A 17,393-nucleotide genomic window follows, 5' to 3' on the forward strand; every position below is an offset into this window, starting at 1 on the left:
ATAGGGTCTTACTTCAAGAATCGTGAACGGACCGGACCATCTAGACCTCAGCTTCCCAGGGAACAGCTTAAGTCTTGAGTTAAACAACAGAACTTGGTCCCCTTCTTTGAACTCTCTCTTGTGTATCTTCTTGTCATGAAGCGCCTTGGTTCTTTCTTTGTAGATCTTAGAGCTCTCAAAAGCATCTAACCGGATCTCCTCAAGCTCATGAAGCTGTAAAACCCTCTTCTCTTGTGCGGTCTTGATGTCAAAGTTCAGAAGTTTCACTGCCCACAAGGCCTTGTATTCCAACTCAACCGGTAGATGACAGCTTTTCCCATAGAGCAAGTTAAATGGTGAAGTCCCAATGGGGGTCTTGTAGGCGGTTCTGTAAGCCCACAGAGCATCGTCAAGTTTCTTGCTCCAATCCTTCCTGGATGAGTTCACGGTCCTTTCCAAAATGGCCTTTATCTGACGGTTGGAAACCTCCACTTGGCCGCTGGTTTGCGGATGATAAGGGGTGGCCACCTTGTGCTTTACTCCGTGCTTCTTCAAAAGACTCTCAAGAGTCTTGTTGATGAAATGGCTCCCCCCATCACTGATGACTACTCTTGGTACTCCAAACCGTGGGAAGATGATACTCTTGAAGAGTTTTACCACCACTTTTGAATCGTTGGTCGGAGATGCAACCGCTTCAACCCATTTACTAACATAATCCACTGCCACAAGGATATATTGATTCCCATATGAGTTTACAAAGGGACCCATGAAGTCAATGCCCCAGCAGTCGAAGACCTCCACTTCAAAGATTGGGTTTTGGGGCATTTCATTCCTTTTGGATATGTTTCCGTGCCTTTGACAAGCTTCACACCTCGAGACCACTTTCTTGGGCGTCTTTGAACATGGTCGGCCACCAGAAACCGCTCTGTAGAACCTTGGCAACTGTCTTGAACGCACCTAAATGACCACCATACGATGAGCCGTGGCATTCTTGTAGCACCGGATGGATCTCTTCTTCGGCCAAGCATCGCCTATAGAGATGGTCCTTGTTAAGCACGTAAAGGTACGGTTCATCCCAATAATACCTCATCACATCTCTAAAGAACTTTTTCCTCTGATAAGTATCAAGATCCGGTGGCTCTAAACCGCAAGACAAGTAGTTCACAAGATCCGCGAACCATGGAAGGCTTCTTTCTTTGATCGTGTTGGCTTCCTCCACTTCTAGGTAAGACCTGACTAGCATAAGGGTCTCCTCCGGTAGTGCATCATCAATTGGGACCTGTTCTTCAATCCTCAACCTGGAGAGGTGATCTGCGGCTCCGTTTTCAATGCCTTTCTTGTCAAGTATCTCCATATCAAACTCTTGGAGCAATAAGACCCATCTCAAAAGCCTCGGCTTAGCGTCCTTCTTAGACATCAAGTACCTCAAGGCCGCGTGATCTGTGTAAACCCTGACCTTTGATCCCACTAGATAACTCCTGAATTTTTCAAATGGAAACACAATGGCGAGCATTTCCTTCTCGGTGGTGGCATACTTTTCTTGAGCCGAGTCCAAGGTGCCGCTGGCATAGTAAATCACATGGAGCTTGTTATCTTTCTTCTGCCCCAAGACAGCTCCCACGGCATAGTCAGATGCATCAGTCATCACTTCGAATGGTAAAGACCAATCAGGAGCTTGTACAATCGGTGCACTGATGAAAGCCTCCTTGATTCTCTTGAACGCTTCCTCACATTCTTCATCAAAGTTGAAATCCACTTCTTTGCACAATAACCTGGTCAAAGGCCTGGCTATCTTGGAGAAATCCTTGATGAACCGTCTATAGAACCCAGCGTGGCCAAGGAAGCTTCTTATTCCTTTCACAGAATCCGGGGCTTGTAAGTTCACCATCACCTCGATCTTGGCCTTATCCACCTCGATGCCTTTCTCTGATACCTTGTGTCCCAAGACAATGCCTTCTTGGACCATGAAATGACACTTCTCCCAGTTCAAGACAATCCTATGCTCCTCACATCGTTTGAGAACCTGAGAAAGATTAGCAAGACATTCGGAGAAAGAGGAGCCGTATACGGAGAAGTCATCCATAAACACCTCAACTTTCTCTTCAATTAGATCAGAGAAAATGTGCATCATACATCTTTGAAAAGTGGCCGGTGCATTACACAAACCGAATGGCATTCTTCTATAAGCATAAGTGCCATAAGGGCAGGTGAATGTCGTTTTCTCTTGATCTCGGGGGTCTATAGGTATTTGAAAGAACCCCGAGTATCCATCGAGAAAACAAAAATAAGGATGATTAGCTAACCGTTCAAACATTTGATCAATGAATGGTAAAGGAAAATAATCTTTTCTTGATGCAGAATTCAATTTCCTATAGTCAATGCACATGCGATGGTCGGTTATAGTTCTTTGGGCTATGAGTTCATCCTTATCGTTTTTCACCACCGTGATCCCACCTTTCTTGGGCACAACGTGTACAGGAGACACCCACCGAGAGTCAGAGATTGGATATATGATCCCTGCCTCAAGGAGCTTTAGTATCTCCTTCTTAACCACCTCTTTGAGGTTCGGGTTAAGGCGACGTTGGTGCTCAATAGAGGACATGGCTTGGTCCTCCAGGTGGATCCTGTGGGTGCATATATCAGGAGAGATTCCTCTAATGTCAGCCAAGGAATACCCTATAGCTCTCCTGAATTTCCTTATTTCATTAAGCAATGCACGTTCTTCATGTTCAAGCAAGCTATCGTATGATCACAGGAAAAGTAGAGTTCAGACCTAAGAACGAATACCTAAGCCCTGTTGGTAGAGGCTTTAGCTCAACAGGGGGTGCGTCTGCCTCATTCCAATCGGCATCAAAGCTGCATTGGCCTGGAACAGCTTCCTCCGCCTTTGCTTCATTCTCGCGCGTTTTACCATCGGCCTCGGTATGAGTTGTCACGGCCATGATATCCCGAGGTGTCTCTTCTGTTTCCGTGGATCCCTCGCTGTCTAAGATGTCGAGGCCACTCTTCCTGAGCTCCAAAAACCTCGCCTCAGCTCCAAGTTCCCTCGGTAGGTCTAAAAGACGCTTGTACACCTCGCTTTCCTCGTTCAAGTACCCGTGCTCGCTTTGTTCACGTGTCAAGACCACTTGTAACGGATCCTCTGCGTTTAACTCTTCAAGGAGCTCATCAGCCAGCTCCTCCATTACTTCCACGTAGAAAACCTGACCTCCAATGGTCGGTTTCTTCATCATCTCCTTCACATTGAACTTCATAGTCTCGGAACCGATGTGTAGTTCGATCATTCCTCCTCTCACATCTATTATGGCTCCTGCGGTTGCTAAGAACGGTCGGCCTAAGATGATAGGGTCCAATGGTTCCTCGTCCATCTCAAGAACTATGAAGTCCGTGGGGATTTCTATCTCACCGATCCTCAAAGGTAGATCCTCAAGCAACCCCACCGGTAATCTAACTGATCTATCAGCTAATACAAGAGAGATCTTGGCCGGCTTGTAGCTTTTGTATCCCAATATCTTGGCCACCGTGTAAGGCATTAAGCTCACAGAAGCTCCAAGGTCACATAAACAGTTTGAGAACTTCAGGTGACCTAAAGCACACGGCAGAGTGAAGCTGCCCGGATCGGATAGCTTCCTTGGTATAGATCTTCTTTGTATTATGGCACTGCACTCATGGCTCAGTATCACCATACCCTGGAGCTCCTTTGTCTTGTTGAGGATCGCGTCCTTTAGAAACTTCTCAAGCTGGGGTATAGCTAAGAAAGCATCTATAATGGGTAAGGTGAGTTGCGTGTTCTCCAAGTGTTTCTCAAAGACCGCCTTGGCTTTGTCTAGGATTTTCTTTTTGAAACGCCCTGGGAACGGTATCTTGGGTTGATAAGGTGGTGGTGGAACATAGGGCTTTTCAAGCTCGGTTGTCTTTTCCACCTCTTTTCCTTTGTCCTTGATCGGTTCCTTCTCTAAGACCGCTTCTTTACACGCATCGTCTGAGGCTGCCTCCCCCTCTAATTGCTCATTGGCTTCAATGAGCTTTGTCTTAGGCGTTGGAGTTTGTAATTCCTTACCACTCCTCAATGTGATGGCGTTCACATACTCTTTAGGGTTCGGCTCCGGTTTACCCGGTAAAGCCGGGCCTCTTGATGATGTAGAAGCTTGATTCTGCTTAAGCTCTCTGATATCTTGCTGCATTGTCGCGTGCTGGCTCTCAACCCTTTGCTGGCCCTGTAACAGTTGCTTTAGTATCCCACAGACGTCGTTCCCCATTTGATTCGGACCCGTTCCCTGAATCTGTTGTTGATTACCCATCGGTTGCGGATGGAACCCTGGTGGAAACTTGTGTTGCTGCGGTTGGTTGTTGAAGTTGTTACTCTGAGCCGCTTGATTCTGCTTAGTGTAGCCGTGCTGTTGCCCACTGAACTTTTGCTTGGTTGTTGAGCAGGGTACACTTGGTCTTGAGGGTTAGTTACATTCGGGTTTCTGTATGAGAGGTTTGGGTTACTGTTGTAGTTGTTAAACCGCTGATACCTCTGCTGATTCCCTATGTAATTCAGCTCCTCTTGTGTTAGACCATCTTCATTAACATTGTCAAAACTTGGCCCTTGCTCATCAAACTCGCCTACAAAGTGTATTGGCTTTTGAGTCGCCATCAAAACCTTGTCAAGCTTACTCTGAAGCTCTCTTATATCCTTTTTCATGCGCTGTTCATCACTAGATCCCTCTGTACGGTTTGCTCTATCAAAATCCTCTCCATACGTGTCATTAGACATGGCTAGGTTCTCGACTAGTTCCATTGCCGCATTGATCTCTTTCCCAAGAAAATTTCCATTTGAAGCTGTATCGAGTTGGTTTCTGATCTTGGGGAGTGCACCTCGGTATAAAGTACTCAAGAGGGATGCCTCTGAGAAGCCGTGGTGTGGGCATTGGTTAGTATAGCTCCTAAACCGTTCCCAAGCCTCACTAAAGCTCTCGTTGTTGTGCTGCGTGAAACTTGAGATCTGATTCCTGAGCTTAGCCGTGCGTGATGTGGAAAAGAACTTTGATAAGAACGCCAGTTTACACTGCTCCCAGGTTTGTATAGAACCCCTCGGTATATTCTTTTCCCACTGGTGTGCTTTATCACCGAGGCTGAAAGGGAACAAGCATAGCTTGAAGCTATCTTCGGAGACGCCATTTATCTTGGTTAAGTCGCAAACCCGATCAAATTGATCTAGATGCTCGAGAGGGTCTTCTCCAGCTAGTCCGTGGAACTTTGAGTTTTGCACCATATTGAGCAGGGAAGCTTTAACTTCAAAGTTGTTGTTTTGAACTGGTGGAGCTTGAATCCCAGCTCGGTATTGGTGCGCATTAGCTCAGTCATTCTCTCCAACACAGATTGGAGGATGTTGTCTATGTACTTGTGGCGGTGGCGGATGAACATGATGGGCTTGTTGCTCATTTCTATTCGCTTGGTGTTGGTTTTGCTGAGCAAGCCGTTCGTTTCTTTGAGCCTGTTGCTGATTAACATAGGCTTGTTGTTCATTTCTTCCTGCCTGCGCCTGATTAGCCTGAGCCTGGTGCTCGGCTGCCTGAGCCTGTTGCTCCATTCGCTGTTGCTCTGCCATTCCAAGTCTGTCAAAGTGCCGTTCTCTCTCGCGAGCCTTTCTAATCTGTCGATGTTATCGTCGTATGGGAAAAGCGATCCTGTGCTCCGAGACCTGGTATTCATGCACCTGAAAACAAAACAAGAACTTGGAAAGAAGTTAGTAAAACAAAGGAAAGAATAGCTTGAACTCAAGAACAAACAAGAGACTAATGCTCCTACAAGTTGGCAACGGCGCCAATTGATAACTAAGAGTTTTCCAGCTCTCAGAAGGGTTATCAATCCCCTTGTCAGAGTAGTATAAGGGGTGTCAAACCAAGCTTGTAAACGAGACACTAGCCTATGTTATTTGTTCACTTAAGTCAAGACAAGAAAGTAAAAGTTTGGTGACGATGATTAACGGGCAAATAAGCAATAAAGTTAAGTAAAAGCAGAGATTCAAACTAATCAAGATGCAAACAACAAACAGGTGATTCAGATGATGATAATGAATGATAAAGGCAGAAGCTTTAGACAGGATATTTGACTCGGGTGCTTACAAGCTAGACTAATGGGTTAATGAATCATGTTATCAAGCGATTTCATTTAACTTTGAACTCAAGGCATGTTAATCTTCTCATGAAAGTATTAAACATCTAAACTGATCCTTTTTCATACCAAAATCCCTTTTGAGAATCATAAATCAGTCAGCAATAAGAATTGGTTCAACAATGTCATTTAAGAGAACAAACTATCGCTCTCGCGATGAAAGACTCTTAAACCCTTAACCGAGTGGTTCAGACATTTCTACAAACACTTTTGATGCGAGATATGTCTCAGATCTGAACCTCAAGTGATGTGCTTGGATCCAGCCTAGAGATCTCGTCGGTTAAGGAATGAAACATGCAAGACTAGACACCTAAACCCATTAATCCACCTTGAAAGCACCCTAATCTACCTATCTAAAGCCGCTTAAACGACTACTCACTAATCATAACGAGCTCACTAAGTCCTTTGCAAGACGTGTAGCTAGTCATGATAAGGAGTTTGATGTTTGGATGATAAAAGAAATAAAGAAAGAACAAGATTCTGATGCAAAAACGAGATATCGGATTAGATTAATCAAGTTTCACAAAGGAGACAAGTTCTTAAAGCTAAAAACAGATAAGAGATAAGATAACTAGGTTTTTAGTCTCAAAGTGTATTTATAGCAAAGGGAAAGTGTCGCGGGTCAGCCCGGAACAAACCGGGTACTGAACCGCCCTCTTGGGTTGATGGGTGAGTGCCACGGTGTGTCGGAAAGTGAAGCCGAGGTCTTCATGCCGAGGTGTGCACGTGAGTCAGGATCCGGATGAAGATCTCGTGAAGAACACGTCAAGAACATGCATGAACCCTAGTCTTTGATCCATCCTCACGTGTGTGTTCTTGAGCTACTCTGTTCTTGATTCTGGGTTCGTGACAAGGGACCTCGGGATAAAATGTCGAGGGGTCATGATGTCGAGGTGCTTGGGAGAACACAGTCCGGCATGCACGCCGAGGTCATTACACCGAGGTGTACTCTCAACACTTAGTCGTTTCCAGCTTCAGTTTTTACGTATGCATGCCTCGATCTAATCATGCCAAGGCTTTGGGACGAGGTCTGGTCCAAAATACTTTCAAGATATGAGCCTCGACTTGAGTGATGCCAAGGTAAAGATACCGAGGCTTGTGAAGACACTTAGCGCGTATCGCAACTCATTTTAGGCTTGTATCGACCATGTCACCTTCCGGAAGCGATAACTTTCAGCACACGACTCCAATTGCTCTGGGACCAGTTCCACAGTAAAGATGACTCAATAAGCTCGAACTTTGGTGAAGAAACCATCGGAGCTTGGGGAGCGGAAGGCTTCCTGGATTTCACATCTTTGCGCCGCATTGAAATTACCGGAAAATAGACTTTTAGACCGATGTGAACTCCGGAGACCCTATCTTCCAAACCTTTGCTCCGAATTGAGCGATTCGAAATGCTCTGAGAAGATCTTCCATGGATCTCGAACTTTGATGAAAACCGAGTAAGCTGGTTCGGACAGGAAAGGCTCCGTCCGCCATGATCTTTGAAGTTCGCCGTTCAGTTCTCGGGTACGCGCAAGGCTGGTGAATGCTCCGGAAGCCATATCTTTCTCTCCACTGGTCCGAATTGGATTATTCTAACTGTTCTGGAATCTTTGCTTGATTATCTCCAACTTTGGTGAAGACCCCGCCAACTGATTCGGACCGTAAGGTTCCCCGGATTGCTGATTTCTGAATTGCGCGGGCAAGGGCAACTTTTGGTCGTAAAAACCTTCCCGCAGTAAGGAAAATGGCCGAGGGCTGTGTACCGCGGTAAGCTTTTTGGTCGTAAAAATCCTTGCCTCGGTCAAAAACTTGTCCCGTGGTAATTTTGCACTCGATACTCGATTCTGGCCGATCGGTAAGGTTTTTGGCCGGTAATGAGCATCCGGTAAACATTTTGGTCGAGGTTTCCAATCAGCCGGTACGAGATTTGGCCGAGAAATTCCTCCAAGCGGTTTTCATCATTTTTGACCCTTTTCTTCACCGTTTTCTTTCCTGTTCCTCTTCTTAGGCTCCAATTGGTCTCCAAGGCTCCTGATAAGGACTTCAAAACATGCAAAACTCTTTGGGACCTAATGCAAGCCCTAAGTCCTATTTTGACGCCTAAAGACTCAATTTACATGATAAAACACGTGATGAGGACTCTATAATGCAATCTAAATGATGTAAAATATAGACATATCAGCTTGGGGATTGGAAGGTTCCACGGACGGCTCATCTCTGCAGCGCATTGAAATGATCAAAAAGAAGGTCTTAGACCAGTGTTAACTCCGGAGACAGTGTCTTTTAGTACATATCTCAAAACCGGATGATCTCAGATTTTCTGGAAAGAGCTCTAAAAGATCTTGAATATTGATGAAAGCCCCGACAGCTGAATCAGAGTGGAAAGGCATCGCCCCATGCAATCTTTGTGAATCATCGGATCGGTCTTGAAACTGTAGCGAGACAGATGTGCCTTCGGTGAGCTTAACTCTCTTCTCACGACTCCAAATCCAATGATTCTACCTTTTCTGTATCTGTAACCTGATCGTCTCCAACTTTGCTGAGGATCCTGTAAGCTGAATCGGACGTTAAAAACTCCCCGGACAGGCGATCTTTCAGACGTATTGGATTGCTCCGGAATGGATGCGAGACAGATCTGTCTACCGGTGGCCGTATCTTTCAGCTCGCTGCCCAAAAGTCATAGATTCCAACTTTTCTAAAATCTAGACTCAGTTATCTTGATCTTTTCTGAAGACCCCGGAGGCTGAATCGGCCGACAAGACCTTCAGGTAACGTGATTTCGGAGATGTATCTGCACCCGAGATTTTTAACCGAGAACCTTGAACAGCCGGTACATATTTTGGCCGAGAGATCTACCCGCGATACATGAAAATTGCCGAGAAAAGCTTCCTGCGGTACATGAAAATCGCCGAGAAGCTCCAAAAGGCAGTTTTCACCATTTTTAAAGCCCCATTCACCATTTCTTCTCCTGGCTTCATCTTTTCAGGTCCAAACTGGTTCCAAATCACCTGTAAACACTCCAAAACATGAAACACTCACTTGGACCTAATGCAAAACCCTAAGTTCTAAAACAACACCTAAAGACCTAAAATGTATGAAAGAAGACATGATTTAGAATTAAATGTACAACCTAAATGATGCAAATTATGAATATATCAACTCCCCACACTCGTGTCCCCAAGCAAAGAGATCAAATGAGAGAGAGAGGTTGAATGCATTGGGATTTATATTCCTTAATGAGAGAGTGTATCACTGATAACTAGAGGTTTTTAAGCTCTTAATGGGGGTTAACAATCCCTTAGCTGTTGCAGCATAAAGGGTTTTTCAATCCAATGTGTGGTAGACACTAGAATGTAAAATAGTGAAGTTTGTCGATGACAATTGCATAAGACAAGATTAGAACTAAAACAAGAACAAGTGATTAATTAAACTAAACAAGCAGGCAATTAAACAAGTTGAGATGATATGGAATGATGGAAGCATGAGATTCTAGACATGATAGTTGGCCAGGGTGCTTTGGTGCTAAACTAGAAATGCTAATGACAATGATGAAACATGATTCAAATGATTTAGAACTCTAATCAAGCCTTAATCTTTCCCAAGCATCAAGACACAAATCAAGTTATTTCACATACCCAATCATCATTGGAAATCAAACAGCATTAAGAATCAGTTCTAAAAGACCATTTATGCAAATAACAAGATATCACCATGGAGCTAATGCATAAACCTCTAATACAGCTCTTTCAGGAATTTCATCAAACACTTTTGGTGCATGAAATTCCCAGAATCTAGATCACAAGTGATGTGCAAGGATCTAGCCTAGAGAGCAGCTGTTTAGAGAGATGAATCAATGAATCTAGCCCTAAGCACTGCTAATCTAACACTTTAGCACCCTAACCTACACATCTAGAACCTCATTAAGGAGACTACTCACTAATCATGCTAATCTCTCTTAAAACTTTGCAAGTAGAGTAGATTGGCATGATTAATGGATGGAAATGAAGAAGGAGAAGATAGATTAAGAAGGAAAACAGCTTTAATCACACAAAAGGTCTTTGATTTCTCTTGATTCAAACTCACAAAAAGGTATATTTTTCTTCAAAGGAGTCTTTCACAAAAGAGGCAAAGAAATTAGGAGAATAAAGCTTTTTTTCGTTGGAAAAAACCCTAAAAAAATATATATAGTGTCTCCTGCGGACCGGGTCAGCCCGAAACAAACCGGGTACTGACCCGGCTTAGATTTGAAAAACTCCACATCTGCTAGTTGGTCAGGTTCTTCCCATGTCGCAGGCCCAAGTCGCACAGCCATATAAACACCCTCTTGCGCCTTAAATTCTTCAGCCTCAGCTGCATGCCTATCTAGGTGTAAACCGCGAGTCTTTCTGCAGTTCATTTCTTTCCTCTCTTCAACTCGCACAACCAAGACGCATTCTGGAGAGAATATGTGTGCGAGTTGGTCCTCCTTTGTCCCAAGTCGAATGCCCAACTCGCACAAGTCTGGAAAGGTGCTTTAGCGAGACAGAACTTTGTAAGCCAAGCCGTATTCCCTTCTCGGTGTAAACAGCGAGTTCTTGTGCGATTCAGGTTCTTAAGTTCCAAGTCGCATGCCCAACTCGCACAAGTCTGGAAAGGTGTTTTTGTGAGATAAAACTTTGTAAGCCAAGCCGCATTCCTCTCCTGGTGTAAACAGCGAGTGTTTGTGCGATTCAGGTTCTCTTGTCCTCAACTCGCACGACCAGGTGGCACAGGACTTCAAACATGTGTGCGAGTTGGTCTACTTCAATCCCAAGTCACAAGCCCAAGTCGGTGTAAACAGCGAGTGTTTGTGCGGTTCAGTTCACTGCTCGGCCAACTCGCATGCTCAAGTCGCACACTTATGGACTTAGCATTTATCCTGCTTGGGAGCCTTTGACCTTACCCAGGGTTACCTTACCGTAACATCTCCACACGCAGCTCAATTCCCAGAATTTATCCTTTAAGCGCTGCGGGTTAGCCAAGTCGCAAAACCATCTCGCAGACTTCAAATCTCCTCGGACAACTTCGCATTCGGGGAGCGTAACTTCCAGGATATAGATCCAAATGGCTTGATTCCAGCTGCAGTGGAAACAGCACTCAAATATCTCGAACTTTGGTGAAGAAACCTTTAGCGCTTGGAAGTGAAAAATTCCCTCGACGGCTCATCTCTGGAGCGCATTGAAACAATCAAAAAGAAGCTCTTGGACCAGTGTTCACTCCGGAGATGGTATCTTTCAGCACATAGCTCCAAACCGGATGATCTTAGATTTTCTGGAAAGGGCACTCAAATATCTCGAATCTTGATGAAGACCTCGGCAACTGAATTAGACTGGAAAAGCATTGTTCTACGCAATCTTTGTAACTCATCGGATCGGTCTTGAAACTGTAGCGAAACAGGTGTGCCTTCCGGTGAGCTTAACTCTCTGCTAACGACTCTAAATCCAATTCTTCCACCTGTTCTGGATCTTTGACCTGATCATCTCCAACTTTTCTGAAGACCCTGTAATCTGAATCGGACATTAAAACTCCCCGGAGAGGCAATCTTTCCTATTATATGGGATTGCTCCGGAATGGACTTGAGAGAGGTCTGTCTTCCGGTGGCCGTACCTTTCAGCTCGCTGCTCCAAACTCATCGATCCCAACTGTTCTGAGATCTAGACTCAATTATCTTGATCTTTTCTCAAGACTCCGGAGGCTGAATCAGCAGGCAAGACCTTCCGGTAACACGATTTCGGAGATGTATCTGCACCCGGGAATTTTGGCCGAGAAACTTGAACAGCCGGTACGTGCTTTGGCTGAGTGGACTTCCTCGGTACATGAAAACCGACGAGAAAAGCTTCCCGCAGTACATGAAAATCGCCGAGAACCAGAGACAAAAGAACCTGAATCGCATGTTGTTTTCACCATTTTTAAAGCCTCATTCACCATTTCTTCTCCTGTCTTAATCTTTTTAGGTCCAAACTGGTTCTAAATCACTTGTAAACACTCCAAAACATGCAAGACTCACTTGGACCTAATGCAAAACCCCTATGTCCTAAAACAACACCTAAAGGCGTAAAATGCATGAAATAAGATATGATTTGGAATGAAATATACAACCTAAATGATGTAAATTATGAACATATCAACTCCCCCACACTTGTCATTTGCTTGTCCTCAAGCAATAAGAGAAAATGAGAGAAAGAGGTTGAATGCATTGGGAGTTCATATTCCCTAATGAGTGAGTGTATCACTAAAAGAGTTCAAGGCTCATTGTCCTAGTTGCTAATTTTAAGATGCAGTCCAAACAAGATTACTCACAAAACTTTTTCCATACTTATCATAAAATGAATCAAGCACAAGCTTAAGTTTTCACAAACAGCCATAGTTCCAATCTTTTGACATTCATTAAAGCTCATGTGGATCATGTTTATGCAAATCATGTGAACTCACTTGTCTTGGGACAGGGTTATGAGACAAAGATGATCTCATTCAATGCTTATGGTTTCAATGCAGCTCAAGGGATCACTCAAAAAGGAATAAACTTTAACAGAATGCTAAGGGTAAAAGGCAACTGGTGCATACAAGAGTAGAATCCCATCTACCCAATGCCCCAAGTTGGTCTTTCACCTTAACTCTACTCTCATGAAGATCACACACTAGTTACTCTTCTCTCAAGGCATTCATTGCCTCATCAACCCACTCCTCACTTCACTCTCATTCTTTTTCTCACCAGGGGACTCATCTTTTCATCTTCAAGTTCAGGCTTTGGGGTCTGAACCTTTCACTTAGCTCTTTCTCACATAGCACTGTCTAGCCTCTTTTCTTTTCTTTTCAAACACCTGAACCTTTTGCCTTTTTTTCTTTTTCTTTTTACCTAGAGGCTAGACTTTTCTTTTCAAAACACAAGAGCTTTTCTTTCTTTAAACAGCAGACCCCAAGCCGGTTTCTTTTCTTTTCCATCCCCTGGTTCTCATCTCAAACTCTCTCTTTTCCACTCATTGTTTCCCAAGATCTCTTCCTAGCCTACTCTAGACTCATGATGCAGAGCTAGATCTACATGAAACTCTACTCTTGTCGCCCTAAACCCAACACTTTCTGTCAAGTTTATTCAGAAAAAGACCTCACATCTCTCACTAGAGTGTTTCAGGCTTCAAGGAAGGTTTGGTTAAAGGCAAGGGAACTGTCCCAAGATGAGAGAACAACTATTTGAGCTAGCAAAGAGTGGCAAAAAAGGGATAACTGAGCTCAAATATTTTTGTGGTACCCATGAGTTAACAATGATATGTACAAACATGATAATTAGATTCTCAAGTTATGGTTTTCATTTTAAACAAGGCTGGAACTAATCAAAGCTTGACTCACTCAACAAGTTCAAAGCATGGATCAGTCTTGACTTCTTTCTTGTTTACATGCATCAGAGAACTAGAAACTAGGGCAGCGAACCGAATTCTTAAAGTGATATTCTCTCAAGGAAAAAACTATCATTACTCCCATGCACAATGCAACCTATATGATGCAACTAAACTCAATCCTAAAAATGAGAATGCAACTACATGAGCATTTTTTTTTGTGAAAATGTTTCTGGTTTTTTTTTTTTTAATATGCACTTAGATGCAACTACATGAATGCATGCATGAATGTGACTCAAGACTCAAAGTAGAAAATAAGAACATAGAAAACATGATTAGTAAAAGATGAAACTCCTCCCCCACACTTAAATAAGACAGTCCATTGTGTTATAAAAGCATGAGAAAGGAGTAAAAGCAAAACAAAACAAGTAAAATGCAAAGATAAAAAAACAAAGAACTACATGCATATGTACAAGGGTTTGAGTGTTACCTAAGAGCTGTGGAAGTCAGACCCCAAAGAGTATGAGGGGTTTGATGTCTTACCAGATGGTGTCTCCCAAGAGTGCTTGCTTGCCTCATCAGAAACGGCTTCAAGGTCCATCCATGCTGTGCCATATGGTACCAATGCTGTGCAATTGGTGGAGCTCTCTCCAACCTCTTCTCGGTGTCTTGGTGAAACTTGTGGGGGAGATCCTTCTTTGCAAGGGTTTTCAAGGTTCTTGATTCTCTTTTTCATCTCCTTGATACACTTAGCCATCTTGTGTATCGTTTTGTCCTGATACTTGCACCATTGTTGAAGGACACCAATCTTTTGCTGAGCTCTAAACCCTGAGGTGCCTGGATCTTCCACATTGTAGTCATCAAAGTGGTATCTGTTCCCACCATAACGATTCTGAGGTGGAGGCAGACCATCATCTTCAGCACCAGCAGCACTAGCAGCAGTAGCTTCATCAGCTGCTTTCTTTCCCTTGGAAGCTTCTTCTCTGCAAGCCATCTTGTACTTGAGAATTGGTGGATCAGTTTGGACATTGTAGAGCTCTTGCTTCAACAAGTAGAAGTGAATAATGCGCTTTACTTGGACTGTGGTGAGGGAGGGATTGGGCCAGGAGAACTTGGAGTGGCTCATCCATGAAGTACTTGAAGTTGTAAACCAGCTTGACACCGACTCTTCCTTGAAAGAAACCAATCTTGCCCAGATGTGCTTCATTAATCAGATCAAACCTTGCCTTGCTTTACTTAAACTTGTATCCTCTTGCCTTCAAAATCTTTGTTACAACCCAACCATGGACCAGCTTTGCATTCTTATTCTTTGAATCCCAAATGCACTCCTTGTAGAACATCAAAGATTTTGCTAGTTGAGAGGCAAGGCAAGGTGTGTGAGAATATCCTTCATAAGGCTTCCCATTCTTATGAGTTGGCATCAACTGTTTCAGTCCCACACCAAGGAGGATCAGATCACCTTAATGAACTCTCCCAACATCAAGCTTGAAATATAGACTGTGAGCAAGGATCTTATAAACATATCTCAGCACCGGGTTTCTTATCCAAGAAGCCTTAGCTGCTCCAGCTGTATACTACCCAAATGCAATTGATCCCCATAAAGCTTGAACTTCTTCTTTGTTAAGACCGATCTTGTTGGAGAGAGGTGTTTTTTTAGGCGCAGAGAATCCAAATATCTGAGTCAACTCCTTGAATGTCACCATGTAGACCTGCCCTTTCATCTGAAACTGAATAGTTCGTAGACCTCTTCCTTGAATCACTTTTGGATCCCTTGGCATGTACAAATCAATTTCAAGAGAGGCCAAGAACTCTTGAGATTCCTCCTCATAAGCCACTTCTCTCAGTTCCAAGAGGGATTCAATACCCATGTTCCCAAGCAAAGTTTTGACATCCTCATAGATGCTAATCTTCTTCAAAAATTCCACATCTGGGAACCTCCCTTGCTGTATCCCCATCTGCTGAAACTTGGCCAGATAATCAGGCGTTTCTGGTTCAGTTTTCATTATCATCTTAGGTGCCTCTTCAATGGCGCCTTGGGAACCTCCAGCTGACCTGCTTGAGCCACTCTCAGTTTGTTCATCATCAGAGACCACAGCCAGTTGTTTTCCCTTCTTCTTGGAGCCAGAAGCAACCACCAAAGCTTTATTTTCATTCCTTGTTATTTTTGGCTCTTGTTCACTCCTTCCTTGCTTTGTACTCTTCTTGGTGCCTTGTCCATTCCCTTTTGGCTTTGAAGATCCTGAGACCAAGCTCTTGTCTATGGATGCAAGACCTTTCTTTATGCGTGCTAGGGCATTGGTTCTCTCAGTCATCTGCCAAAATTTTTCTCAGAAACAAGTTAGCACAAGATCAAGTTCCACAAAGTTCTCAAAACTTTTGAAAAATTGTTGCAAAAATCAATTTCTAAAGAACATGAACAAGTTTTTCAATCCAATCATCAGTCCAATGAATTAATAACAATGCAAAACAAAAGTGCAAAGCAACGAATCAACAAGAAACAAGTTCATCTTTTTTTCAAGAAAAATCGATTTTTCCTGAATTATCTCGCAACAATTTTCAAAACTCAAGAACAGTGAATCACCAGGAAATAGCTCTGTTTTCCATGATAATCTAGCACCCTAGCATTTATAAAAATAATCTTAAGGTCTACAACAACCTATTAAAATCGATTCCACACAATGAAGCTAAAAAATCACCATTTAAGAACATGGAAAAAGATGAGTTTTAACAGAGTGAATACCTTGGGATTATGATGCCATAAGTCTGAAACTAACAGGATGAAATTACAAACTCAAAAACGAGCTCAGAGCACTTTGAATCAATGAATTTGGTGAAGTAATGAGAGAGTTATGAAGGAAACAATGGAGAGAAATGGGGTTTAGAAGGCAAACTCGTGTTTTTCTTGAGGAAGAGAGAGAGTGGGACTAGGTACAGCCTTTGGACTGTTAGTCAATAGATCCACTTTGACCATGCAAGGCTTTGACTCCTCTTTTTTCGTTGACCAGTCCCTTTCTTGACCTCTTTTGCGACTTGGACCCGACCTGCTCATCCCGCACTACTGACTCGGTGTGTACAGCAAACGTTTGTGCGACTTGGGACCAACTCCTTCCTATCTAGCAGAACCAAGTCGCACATAAAAAACCTTCTTTAAACCTTGGCCTTCTCCTTTATCCTGCGACCTAGCCCGATCTCAGAACGACCCGCACACCCTTCTCAGTGTAAACCACGAGTGTTTATGCGACCTGGGCAGATTATGAACCATCTCGCACGCCCAGGTCGCACATTTAAAATTTGGACGACCTGTTTGCTTCTTCTCAGCCTGCGGCCTGGTCTTCTTTTCTTCCAACTCGCATAACCAGGTCGGTTTGTTCAGCGAACATTAGTGCAACCTGGGACCGTTCCTGTCGGTCCCACATGACTAGGCCGCATGTTTCAGCACTTGAACACCTCAGGTTCTTTTCCTGGTGTGCGGTTTAAGCTGCTCCTTGATCCGTCTCGCATGGCCAGGCCGGTGTAAACAGTGAATACTTCTGCGGCCTGGTCTTCTTTTCACGCCGAACCGCACGTCTGACTCGCACACATTGACACTTGAACACCTCGGCCACTCCTTTGTGGTGTGCGGCCTGGCATCTCCTGAATCAGCTCGCAAGACCAACTCGGTGTAAACAGCGAGTTCTTCTGCGACTCAGACCCTCCTTGGTTCAAGCCGCATGCCCATCTCGCACCGATCACAGTTTTGAACGCCTTGACTCTTTCTCCTGGTGTGCGGCCTGGCATCTCCTGAATCAGCTTGCAAGACCAACTCGGTGTAAACAGCAAGTTCTTCTGCGAGTTGGTATATGGTCTGACTGAGCCGCACACCCAAGTAGCACACAGGCGTCCATCAAGTTTCCATGCCTTAAACCCTTTTCTCAGCCT

At 43.9% G+C, this 17,393-nt stretch overlaps 1 non-coding gene and 1 pseudogene across 1 annotated transcript; one reads left to right on the plus strand and one right to left on the minus strand.

Moving 5' to 3' along the window:
• LOC112088904 overlaps positions 1-17,393 on the minus strand; it is a 112,190-nt pseudogene continuing 94,797 nt past the window's right edge.
• On the plus strand, positions 4,878-4,984 carry LOC112082309. The gene has a single exon (XR_002896969.1). It is a non-coding gene; the product is annotated as a small nucleolar RNA R71 (small nucleolar RNA).

Source organism: Eutrema salsugineum, unplaced genomic scaffold (assembly GCF_000478725.1).
Source record: "Eutrema salsugineum unplaced genomic scaffold, Eutsalg1_0 scaffold_8, whole genome shotgun sequence".
NCBI classification, from domain to species: Eukaryota; Viridiplantae; Streptophyta; class Magnoliopsida; order Brassicales; family Brassicaceae; genus Eutrema; species Eutrema salsugineum.